The sequence below is a fragment of the Pinus tabuliformis genome, chromosome Q, assembly GCF_031772625.1.
Source record: "Pinus tabuliformis cultivar Carrire ecotype Pingquan chromosome Q, CPIR1, whole genome shotgun sequence".
Lineage (NCBI taxonomy): Eukaryota > Viridiplantae > Streptophyta > Pinopsida > Pinales > Pinaceae > Pinus > Pinus tabuliformis.
In genome coordinates this window covers 184,288,731-184,301,786 of record NC_142296.1, presented here as the reverse complement: position 1 = coordinate 184,301,786, position 13,056 = coordinate 184,288,731, and positions in this window count along the sequence as shown.

The window sequence follows — 13,056 nt, the reverse complement described above, 5'->3', positions numbered from 1 at the left end:
ATTTCAAATTTAAAATTAAATTTATAGTTTAGTGATTTGATCAATGTGTTAAACTTCTCTACATATCGAGCTATTAAACTTTCATTTTGAGAACGTTCATGCCTAGAGAGTGTTCAAATGGTTATTGAATAACGTTCAAATGTTCATCAATAGCATTCAAAATTGTTTATCATTCCTAAAGAGCATTCAAATGTTTATCTATTAAATAGCCTTTAGACCAACGTATAATCTTATTAGAGAAACATTCAAAGTTATATGCCTTTGGAACAATGTATTGTTTGCATATTGGGCAATGCATTGGTTTCACAAAATGGGCAACATGTTGTTTTTCACATAACAGGTGAATTTTTGAATTAAGGAATCCATTGTGCAATCTCCATCTATCCCTGTCAAAATCGATTCACCTGTAGCATACTCTTTCTTCATGTCCCTAGCCAATCTTAAGGAACAAATGGAGAATCTCTGAACCATTGTATTAAACCAATGCTTGACTACCTTCCTGGCAGAATCCGACGTCTGAAATTCCTTCCACAAGTCCTCCACTTTATCGAGTTTTCCCTCATCAAGTACATTGAATAGTGCAAACACAACAATAGTTTCAAATAAGACCAACATCTTGATATTCTCTCGGAATTGCAACCAGTCTTCTTTACAAGCTAAAAACCATCATCTAAGTTTCCCGCTTCTTAAAAATTTGGGCACCTTTGACAATGACTAAAGGTCAAAGTATCAACAACTCCTTCAAATCACAGAACCGCATTAGAATGTGAACCGAGATTCTGTCTTTTCTCTTCAAAGGTTGAAGGCTTGTTTTGACGCTTCTTTTTCTTTTCTATGTTTTCGTGAAGCTTTTGAGGATAAATTTGAGTAGATTCGACTGAATTTGAGGGAGCACGACTGGTTTAAGATTAAAGGTCTTGTTTCTGGCACCAGAACGACTTTAAATTCAACATGAATAACATTTTCACATTTGAAACTTCATAACATCAGCAGCACAATCCCATGTAATGATACCTCTTAAATACAACTGCGTATGAACAAGGGAATTGTCCCAAACTGCTGTGCGTATCTCTATGTACAGGCTACCAACTGTAATGCGTAGGAGGTGAACTATAGAGTTGCGTACATGTGAGGAGTCAAGTGGAGACATACTCACAAATTATCTCAATCAAACTGGTGTATATGCGTTATGCAATCCGAGCGATTTCAGCGATTTTGCATGCAGATTTTGTGGCACGATTTGAGGGATTTGATGATTGCATGCAGATTTTGTGAAGCTATTAATTAGAAAAGATATCGATCTTGGCATCTGCTGTTAGTTTTAACCTGGAATTCGGGAACTGAAAAAAGTACTTACTAGAACAAAGCACCTTGTGTTGCCTTCCAAATAGTATCAAGATCAACCTGCACTTTCGATACATCTAGATGCGACCTTTGCATGGCTTCCAATTTAGCCTCATATTCTGCAAACCTTATCAATGCTAAATTCCTTTTCAAAAGTTTCACTAAAATTATGATGTATGCTTGTTAAAAGCCTGTATACTTATCGACATACAGGATTTGTTTTGTTTTTGGTATACTTATCATTGAATGTAAGTGTTTCTTGTAACCACTTTAGGAGAATTTTCAAGTTCCATGGACAGTGCCTGAGTAGAGCGTTGTGTAAGTGTCAGAACATGGATGGGCATTGGACAACCTTACTTTACGAGATCTAGTTTGGCCTGCTCACCAAATAAAGTTTTGAATCAATTCAGATTGGCAACAATCATCCAAGGGAAGTTTTACGATTATGTTCTTAAGGTCATAGGGTCCCCTATTATTAACACTCAACTCCCTGTAGTTATTGGAATTTTCATGAACAAGCATCTATTGAAGAAGTCTTTGTTGTTTGAAGAAGTCGTTATTGGGAAGAAGGTTGAGTGAGTGAGCGATTGTGTTATAGGAATTTTTCTTTTTAAATTCGTGAAGTGACAACCTTGGTGTCAATTTTTAAATTTTTTGAAGCGTCCAACGAATTTGGCACAGAGGAGAAAATGCGCTGATCATGGAGAACTTAAAATATTAACAAAACTACAATACATCGCCGCCTATCTGTGTCGGGAAGAGCGATGTAGTGTAAACATTTGCGATTAAAAAAAACGTAGAAAGAAAAACTGCCGCCTCCAGTTGATGTTCGATTTCCAAAGTCAACGGCAAGGAAAGGTATTTCCGATACTTTTGCGAAATGCTTATCAAAATCCCTCATGCAATTTTTATTAAAAGGGAATCCAATGATATTTTAGAAAAATACGCATGTCTTGAACACCGATCAGATAACTATTGAGTGCCTTTGATATTATTTGAAAAGACCTTATGTAATTTAAAAAAAAAAAGGACTTTGTTATATATTGTATCGAAACAAAGGTGAACGGTTTATTCTCCAAAGGAATATCAAAGTTTTTTAAAAAGGATCAAAGGTTTAATTTTTATTTTTTTTAATGTTTTTTTTAAGAAATGTTTTTAAAGGGACGAAGTTTGTTAAAAATAAAAAGAAGAGTCTAAAGGTCCATTTATATTTGGGAATTTTATAGAGAGTATTTTTTTTAATTGAAATTTTGCAAAAGGAGTTTGTAAAAAGAAAAAGACATTATTGTAAAAAGTTTTTTTTAATTAAAAAGGGTTTTGCAAAAGTATTTTTGGAAGGGTTGTTTTTGTGAGAAGTTTCGATAAAGATAATATTAAAAGAGAATCTATTTGCGATTTTTGACTCACCATTGTTGCATGCCACCACTGTGAGTTAGAGCCAATGCTAGAGTGAGAAACAAATCTCTAATACCCAACTTTTTGCCATGCACATTCCATGAGCCATCTGACACAAACAGGAAGTAATTTATTTTTCATGGGTATTTATTAAAAATGGACTGTTATCAACATCATGAATTGGACAAAAATTACGCTTTTGATTTTCCTTAATCTGTTTCATTTTGGCATACAATTTTTGTGTAAGAATCAGGAAGGGAATGGCCATTTCTTCTTGAACACACTTATGTTCTTTATGCCAAGTTTTTTTTGCAGGTTTTGGGTGATCAAATGATCATTAAGGAGACTAAATTATGTCGGTGATTGGTCTTCAAAAGTCTAATTTCATGAGAAATTCTAAACAACAAGTCCATGATCATAAAACAAAATTTCCAAAAAATTTCAAGTTCTTGCAACTTCGTGTAATAGTTTAATGGTTTGATAGGTTGTATGAAAGATTAGCAAATTTGAATACTTGAGGGTTGTTCCTAAATGTACAAGGATGGTGAAATACCTATCCGCACTTGAATTCGACATCTACAAGTGGCTGGTCAACATTGGTCAAACTCAGCTATTTTAGCAGAAAGTCCATAATTAAGGAGCAGATTTGTTATTTTTGAGATTTTGCATGCCATAATTCACTTTTTCCCAGCAAGAGTCATTATCCATTTCTCATTATCCACATACACTTCATTACATTTTCTTCAATCCTAACCCACCAATAAAAGCAACGAAGTTCATTTACAAGCTTTTTGTTCCATGTTAAATATTCATTGTCAGTTTCCTTTTTCCTACCCTTGCAAATAAAACCTTGCTTCCATACTCCATTGAGTCCATAGTCCTTGAGTCTAAATATTTTTCTAAAAACACCTTGAAGCTTGCATGCCTCAAGGGCAAGCTATCATGCTGATAAACAAAGGGAATACATCAATGTCCCTTGGATCTTCTAAGTATTCAACAACAACAAATTCATTCATACTTAGACAGATGTGTTAGGGGCATCTTGACTCTCATCCACACCAAAGATGGGAGCTCTCGTGTTGACTAGTGGCATCCATTAATGGCCATTAAGTTAACAATTTCTTGTTATGTTTGACACCGAAACATTTATTCATGTGACAAGAATTGTGCCAACGAGGGTTGAAGACTTGAAGATCCATCATTTTGTAGCAGAGGAAGCAGATTTACTTTCATTACTTTTCAGTTTTTGATGTAAATGACTTGAGGACAAGTCAATAAATAAGGCTGGGGGGAAATTGTAAATTCTAAATTTTGTATACCTTCCAAGCCTTATATATTTTGAACCGCATTCAACAGTAGATTCCAAACATTCAATAGAAGATCCAACAACAGATTTAGCAGCAGATGCAACAACAATAAAAGATTCACTTTTTCGACTTCATCCACCATTTTCACAGCCAAGTGAAGAAGACTATGATAAGAATTTTGCAGCCACACATGCACAACTCTCATCCATTTTTGAAAGGGTAAGTTGAGGTATGATATTTTCTAACTTTTAACCATTTAATTCCTTGAAAACTAGAATGATAATTTTTGGAAAAACTTCCTTTCCTCATTTCATAAAATTTCCAAAACCATCAGTTTGGGGGGGATACATTTACATTCATACTTTGTCACATTCATATTTTTCCATATTCATATATCACATTCTAAAACCCACATACCTTCAAAATATATTCACTATTACATGAGAATATAAATGGCTTTGTAAAAAGTACTTAAAAGCTAATTGGATGCAACACAATCATGGTTGTTACACAAGAACCAACCATGATGCATTCCAACAAAAATACTTTGCAATAAAAATCAAATTATCATTATGCAAAGTTCATACATTAAAATTGAAGGCAACAAACAAAATATGGTTGAAACACAAGAACCAACCAAGTTGCAATTCATCAAAAATACTTTGCAAAAGTTAAGTAAATGATATCCTGTAAAGTTTAAGCCAAAGCTCAAGTATCAAAAAGTAATGTAATAGATTGCATGAGGACATGCAATACCTTCAGTTTGGGGGTATGTTGGGCCTAAGATATATCCTTAAAATACATCCACTTTCACTCCATTCACACATTTTCTCATCTCTATTCCACCACCATGTCACCACATCAGCTTCACTTTCATTATTAAATGGGTTACCTTTGTGTTTTCCAAAACATTATTAATTCTTAGTATTTTTAAGTGAATTTGTGGTTAAACTTTAGAAAATAATATCCATAGACTTATACCTAACAATTAGAATGAGTTTGTTGACATGTGTAGGTACAAAGGAAGATTCCAAGGCATCTTTATGTGGCACTCTATGTTCAAATTCGAATTTGAGGAGATCATGGACCTCATGGAGAAGATCATGGACTTCATGGAGGAGATCATGGAGGATAGGGTTATGTGTCACTATTGGTTGAGAAATATGTGGATCAAAGGAGGGAATAATGGGTCTACATTTATGAGTTTGTTGTCATAGCTTTTGTATAAATAGGATTGTTATCTCCTTCATTTGTAATCTTAATCTTAATTTGTAATCTTAATTTTTAGAATCTTAGAACCTAGTCCTTCATTGTAATCTAGTAATGTTAATCTAGATAGAATTTAGAATAGTTTTGGTTAGGATCATATGAGCTTATAGCCATTGTACTTTGAAAATCATGATGAATAAAATGGATCTTCTTTGTTCCTCTACATTTGACATCTCTTTTGGTGTGCTTGTGAATCCTTGGAAGGATCCCCATTGCCTAGCAAGTACACTTTTGTTTTGGTAAGCTTTTATTTTATGTTTGTGAATTTCATTAGATTAAATTATTAGGTTCATATGTTTGAAATATTAATGAATGACCTTTCGTAAGAAAGTATTAATGTTTCCTTCAATGAATCTGATTTGTTATTTAATGTTTGATTTCATTAGTTTAAGTTTCTGATTTATACGCTTGAGATATAAATGAACGGTCTCTTGTAAGAGAGCTTTAATATTTCATGCAATCAATCAGAATTATGTTTAAAGAGCTTTAATTTCATTAGTTTAAATAGTTGATTAGAAATATTAATGAACAGTCTCCTGTAAGGGAGCTTTAATATTTCTTCACCTAGCTTAGTTTAGTTTGTCTCTGAGTCCATATATATTGGATGATCCTCGAAGTTTACTTACCCGGATTGATAGTAAATGAAAATCTGATTTGCATCCGCATTTTAGACCCAACACATATGTTTAGTGAATCAATTTCACATGCTCCTTCACTTCTAAAACATCCTTGGCCCAAAGTTTACTTATTTCAAAACTTCTCAGTCTTCCTTAAGTTTATCTTTGAAAGTTATCTCTGAAGAAATTGTTGGTCCTGAAAATGTGATGCAATTAGTCAATGGAGCTACTCTAGCCAGGGAAAAGCTAGATTTACTTAAAAGTAAAATTGAAAGATTCAAAATCTATGAAATGAAGATGGCAGGACAAGAACACATTGGTGAGTCTTCTAAACATAAGAGAAATGAGTCTTTTAATTTCTCACATAAAGCTCCAAGGACTATAGGTTTTGACATAGGATAACAATCTCAAAGTAGTCTATTTTCCAAATGGGCTCATCATATGTCATCTGCATAAGCCAAAGATGAGTCTCCTCCTGATATCAACAGTCATGGTTCAACCTTCTTTATTAACTTTGACTGCTTAGATAGAGACCAAACATTGATCCTATTACAAAAAATTAATACATGGGCTAGTCAAAGAAACACAAATCTCAAAACTACATGGAAAGATGTAATTATCAAGATGTTATCACCAAAAAATTCATCATCTAGCCTAATTTACTAGATGGATTAAAGTACACAATGTAAAGTCGGTTTTACCAAAGTAAAATTGTTTTCACTGTGAGAAATTACTTAATAAACCACATTTGTTAAGTAATTTATAGTCAAACTCATGAAGAATAATTAAATAAATCATTATTTATTTGATTTTCTTCTAGGAATAATTAATTAAACCATTGTTCAATTATTATTCCTTGTCATATTTTACCCAATCATGAAAAATAAATAGATAAATCATTAATTATCTTATTTTTCTCTAAGAATAATGAATTAATCACTAATTAATTATTATTCTTTGGCAAATTTGACTAAATCCCTTAGGAATAATTAAATAAATCCTTATTTATTTATTATTCCTTAACTAATTTCCTTGAGATGATAAATAAATCATTTATTTATTTATTATTTCTAAATAAAAGTTTAAATATTTTTTCCCTTCTAACCAAATATAATAAAATATTCCAAGTGGTTATTCCAAGAATGGGGTTAATAATATTTTACTATTGCTCACTATTCGAGGCTAACTCAATATTTTGTTATAAATATAAGAGTTTTCCATTCATTATTCACTTTTGATTATTTTCATTGTTGCACTCACTGTTGTAACTCATATTATTTTCATTGTCGCACACCACATTTTTGTTAGGTTTACACATTATAGAGGAGAGATACTATACACAAGCTAAAGACATTTGAGGATAGCCAAGAAGCCATCCCATAGAGGGGGTCTAGTAACATTTATTTGTTCCCTTCACATGTGTTATAATAAAACTATTCTTTGTATATATGGTTTCCATTGGATGATTGGAGTTATTACTATTTCTTTTCGCTATTTAACTATGATTGTGGCATAGATCCGGGCTTTGGTAGGTTTTGTTTCTATCAGTTGTTGCAGAACTACAATGTTTAGCGGCCATTTATATTATTGAGATTGTTTCTCATCCACAATCTTAAGTGGGTTCTTTTCGTACAACTTTGAAAAGAAAACACTACAACAAAATTAGTGACTCCGCTAGGGACTTTCTGATTGTTGCCAATCACAGAATTGGCGACTCCACTGGGTTTTTACTTAAGATCTAGAAACCTAGGTGACCTTCGGTTTCCAACTTAGTGTTTCTTCTTCTTTCAAGTCTCTTAATGTTTCATAGCTTTTTAACCCTAGATATGTTAAATTTCTAACTTTCGTAAGCTTTCTGTTCTTTTTCGCAAGTCACAGGAACCAACAGCGACAAAGGTGGCAATTTTTTTTTCCGAGATTTGAAGACTGGGATCCATGGAGCATAAATCACACTTTTTAGCCCCAAAAATGTGATCTAAAGGGCAGAGCACACTTATCAACGCAAAAAGTGCAATCCCACTTGAAAAATAGGTCAGTACCTGTGATTTTTGGGTTTCCGGGTTTTTCTCAGATCTGTTTCTGGGTTTTGCAGAGAGTTGTCTACTGGGTTGTCTAACCTCTGTCTCATCTCGCTTAGGCCTTGATCTACTCTAATTTACTCGTCGAAGTGGAATTTATCCCCCCTAGGGCTTCTAGTATGCTTCCACCTTTATAGGAGGAGTTTAGTTGAGTGAGTAGTCTGAGTTTCTGCAGCGCTTTCAACCATATTTTCCAGATTTGTACCCTTTTGTTTCAGATCTATAAAGATAGGTTGTCACCATCCATAGTTTCATATTACAACTTGTTTGGTCATTGGCCTTAGGGTCCCATTGGTTGCCCTAGGTGTTTCACCCATCTCCCTATCTTTTTGTAGCAATCTTCCTCTCTGGTTTTTTGTTGTTGCGCACCACTTTCCAGCAGCCTAGTGTCACTTGATCCCAGTCACACTGACAATTAGATCTCTTGACCTTTTTTAATGTGTTTTCTATTGATTTAACCACCAACTAGCACAATGTTTGCAAACTCAGTTTGGGTGGGGTTTAGTTAATTGTTTTGTTGTTCATTTTCTGTTGTTAATTTCAGTTTATTTTCAGCAAGCTTTTTTCTTTTTACAAACACGATTTAGGCTTAATTAATAAATACACTTGCACTCACAAGCACACCTTAAGCGAAGGGCGCTTGGTTTACGCTGCCAAGCCAAGACTTAACATAATAAATTTATCTCCCCTCATCGAGACAAAGGCATATTGTTGATCTCCCTTCACCATTTCCGTGTCGTGTGTGTCATTCCACCATTGCACCACCAAGGCATTTGTCGCGGAGACTTTCAGGCCTTCACCCCCAGTTTCTGCTTGGGCATATTACCCCTCCCCGTCGGGTTTGAGTTCATAGCCCTTTGAGTCCCCATACAGACTCTTCTCCTGGTTCATTTGATTCCGAGCCTCCTTCACCATATATCATCACCATGTGTGGACCCATAGCTGGTGCAGGAACCCAACTTGGTGTTGCCTTTGATTCTATCCTGGTGGTCACATCAAGTGTAACAATATCAGGAACCGTTCCGGCAGCCCCCATGTTCCCCTTTATGGCTAGGTTAAGTTTACCGAATTTTAGCCAGTTGATAAACGACCCCATACACCACGATGCTGGCTGGCCTTCTATGCTGACTAAGTTTCCCTCTGACATCCCAAAGTTTGAGGGTAGTGCTGGAGAGGATCCTACCAACCATGTCTGATCCTTCCACATGTGGTGTTCATCCAACTCCATTATCGATGACTCCATTCGTCTTCGACTATTCCAATGCACACTCACTGGAGACACTGCAAAATGGTATATATACCAGCCTATTGCATCTCATTCCGTTTACACGACGCTTGCTAAAGCGTTCCTTTCATATTTCTAGTTACCTCTCTGGTATGACACTGGTACAAAGCTATTGACCTCCTTCCGTCGGTCCTCCACCACTCGACTTTCTAACCGTGTTCAAGAGTGGTGTTGAAGGAGGAGCACATGTCGTGCTCCGCCCTTCGAAAATCATGTCTACCTAGATTGGTTTCTTAGGAGCCTTTTATCACCCATTGGAAAAGTTGCCACATCCCATTTTCCTCAAACCGAGGAAGAAGCTCTCCAAACCGCTTTACGATATGACCTGATTTATGCGCAATTTGGTTATGTCTATACCATCATTCTAGACCTCCCACATTCTGGAAGTGCCAATGCACCGAGGGTATCTCACACCATCGACGGTAGCGTTGGAACCCTTTCACACCCTTCACCATATACTCAACAAAGTTATGGCTATACGCAAGGGGGCACCAATTCCTCTAACACGTATGCCCCTCCTGCTAGCAACATGTTTTCAGGACCCCAACCTGTCTACCAAGTCATTGATCCTCCTTATGCACAGTCGAGTGCTCCAACCCCTCAAGCATTAGCACCGTAGCCTCTCATGCATCCTCAGCGCCAGCAACCACCGCCCCCTCAGGGTCAATTGTTTGCGTAGCAGAGTGCAACCAATCCCCAAAATTCGAAGAAAAAGAATAAGGGGAAAGGTAGCAAGGGTAACTAGGGTAATCAAGGTAATCAACCTAGTGAACCTCAGGGGAACCAGCCTAACACCAACAACCAGCAACAGGGCACCGAACCCAAGCAGAACAAGGCTATTTGTACGAAAAAGCCTTGTGCATGTTGTGGTGTACACCCCAGATGTACAAAATGTGGGAAGCTCAAGTAGCTTCTAGAGGCCAACAATCACTTCATAATCTTGTGTCATCTCAACCGGAAGTGCTTACAAATCCTTTCCCTCAGCAAGGATTTGTTGTTGCTCAACCTCAGCTAGGTCAAGCAACCCATCCCCCCAACCTTCTGGTCATGGTGACTACCAGATCATTATGATGAATTCTAATGAGTTTAACCCCTCTGATATCAACTTGTAAACTTGGTCGTGTCAATATGATAAGCCATCGACTTCGTCCGCCACTGAGTCCAAAACCAAAGCATTTGTTGAGCCTCTTATGACACCAAATGGTCTGTTATAGATCCCTCAACCTAAAGTTGAGGCCATTCATAAGTTCCCCAAGGGACCATTACGCTGTAACGCGCTTCTGACCAAGTTGCCCATACATACAATATAGTAGATGACTTGGCGCAATCACCTTCTGCCATGTTGACACTAGAAGTACTCTAGTCATGACCATCTCAAAAGAAAGCTCTACTAACTGCCTTGGGTGCAGTAGATCCTTTTGATGATTGTCTGATTGTCTTCCCTGTTGATACATCAGAACATGCCCCATTGCCTTCATCCGTTGCTTTCCAGATACCAGTCTAAGTCTGTAATGCAATCATCTCCCGATTCATTGTTGACGAAGGTGCATCCACTTGTGTGATGTCCGCTACTGTTTGGAAACAACTTAAGTCACCTGAGTTATCCCCCTCCACCATCACTTTTCGTGTTTGGGACGGACACTCCTCCTAGCCCCTTGGCATGTACTGTAACTGTCCAGTGACCCTTGTAGGCAAGACTGTTCACATCGACATTGAGGTTATTGATGCCCTTTTGGATTACAACATTATTTTAGGTCGTAGTTACACATATGCCATGGCATTCGTTGCGTATGTGGTGTTTTTCAAGATGTGCTTCCCCTATGAAGGGAATATCGTTACCATCGATCAGTTGACTTACTACGAGCCAACATCCGTGACCTCCCCCGAGTCCATTATATCGTCGGTGTTTGATAAGCAGTCTTCACCTCCCCTCACTGGTGTTTCACCTGGAGTCTATAAAGATTCATCATTTTGGGTGCTTTCCATAGTCCTCCCCCTCCCATATTAGAGCCTAACTTTATGAGTGTTTACATGTTACAAGCGTCATAGGTTGCCCTTAAGCAGTCTAGTACATCTAATCAACAACCAACTCCTCAGCACTCTGCTATTTCCATCCCAGTTGAGCCCTCTAGATCCACTCCCCCAAGACCTCCTTCATTTTTGGGTGCCTCTCCTATGTTTCTACCAGGAACTGATCCTCTAGGTCTCAACCATCCAGGAGCTATTCCACCTGGACATTACCCTGCAGGCCAGATACCTTTCTTATTTCCCCCTCCGGGAGTGTTTTCTATCCCTATCATGGCTTCGCTAGTCCTTCCTAACATGACTCTTGGGATCCCAGTATGGTAAATTGATCCCCCTGCAAGCATTCCGCTTGGTCAGCTAAGAACTTATCATGCTTTGACCCCAATTTAACTAGTCCCCACAGCCCCTGCCACTGCTTCAGTTCCATCACAACCTCAACAGGAACCAACTCCTGTTGCGAAAGCATCTGCATAGGGGGCAAAGCTAAGAGGAAAGAACCTAAGGACAAGGCTCCTCAAGCTCCTATAACCCATAAGGCCCCAAAGCCATCACCTCCGTGTGCTTTGTGTAAAGTTGTTGGGAACACCACCAATAATTGTCTTGAGCTTCCTCATCTCAAATCTTTGGTTCATGAAACGTTCCTTGAGTCAAATATCCCTGAAGTCCATGTTAACTTTCCGGGTCCACCCAAGAAACTCAGAACGTTGCACACAAATCACCCTTGTGCCTTGTGTGATCATCATGGTCACTATTCCCATTGTTTCCCTCATCTCGATGAATTTCACGATTGCCTTGAAGCGCTTCGCAAATACGAGGCCACTCGTAGTGGAACCCATACTCCTCTACCCATGGATTCTGGTACCCCTAGTCAACCAGAATAGGGGGACTTTGGTCCCACCATCGTGATCCCTCCCCCTGATGTCAAGATGACGGACACCACATGCCATATCCTTTACCTGTCGTCATCCTTGAGTTCCTCGCAGGCAAACCTTTCTGAGGTTTCTGTGCGCGCTTCTATCGAACCTCTTTTGACAGAATCCCAGGTCTCAACATCTGTAGATCCTCCATCTACCAGATCGTTGTCTACCATTCAAGATGATGCGTATGTGAACCTTATTTCTCAGTTTGATGCACCAGGTAACGTCGCCGCATTGTGAACCTTATTTCTCAGTTTGATGCACCAGGTAACGTCGCCGCATCATGTAGTCAGTATTCCTCCGTTTTCCCATCTTCCAGTCTGATGAGGACATCATGGAAGCTATATCTACCCCTGATTACCCTTGCACTTAGGCAAGGGGGCATATTTTTTGAGGACTCTGAAGGTCATTTCCTTCCTGATTCTCCCACTGCACGCTACCTCAAGAAATGCTGCTCATAGCACATCCCTTTGATTTGTGTGTCTTTATTTCTTCCATGAAGTTAGGTAGATTGCATCATCTCATCTGTTGCCTCTTGCACATTTCATATGGATGCATCATCCACTCCATATATCAGTCATGTTGACTGTGCGAGTCGCTTCTCTCGGAATCTAGCCTCAGTAGCCTGGGCCATTTTTACCCCCTTGCATACATTAGTCCTTTCAAATGGTGTGTGCATTGGATCTACCACCAATAATCAAGCCAAATATGATGCAATGATAGGTTTTTTAGTCGATGCCCTTGCTCATCGCATCCTTCATCTTCATGTTTGTTTAGTTTCCTTGCTACTTGTCATGCAATTGAATGATGTGTATCATG